The sequence below is a fragment of the Arachis duranensis genome, chromosome 2 (assembly GCF_000817695.3).
Source record: "Arachis duranensis cultivar V14167 chromosome 2, aradu.V14167.gnm2.J7QH, whole genome shotgun sequence".
Lineage (NCBI taxonomy): Eukaryota > Viridiplantae > Streptophyta > Magnoliopsida > Fabales > Fabaceae > Arachis > Arachis duranensis.
This window is the reverse complement of record NC_029773.3, coordinates 55,841,141-55,841,593: the sequence shown is the minus strand read 5'-3', so window position 1 is coordinate 55,841,593 and position 453 is coordinate 55,841,141.

Here is a 453-nt window from a genome sequence, read left to right as displayed (position 1 = left end):
TGGCCCACTTGTGCCTCCAAATTTCTGATGGAGGATCTTGTTTCATTCATGAAACTGAAAGTGGCCTTTGATAGATCAGAGACAATATTGGTTAAATTAGAAGTGTTTTGTTCTGAATTCTCTGTCTGTTGCTGAGAAGATGATAGATATGGCTTACTATTACTCAGCCTATTGCGTCCACCATTGTTAAAGCCTTGTTGAGGCTTTTGTTGATCCTTCCAAGAGAAATTTGGATGATTTCTCCATGATGGATTATAGGTGTTTCCATAAGGTTCACCCATATAATTAACCTCTGTCATGGCAGGGTTCTCAGGATCATAAGCTTCTTCAGAAGCTGCCTCTCTAGTACTGTTGGATGCATGTTGCAATCCATTCAGATTTTGAGAGATTATGTTGACCAGTTGAGTCAACATTTTGTTCTGAGCCAATATGGCATTCAGAGCATCAATTTCA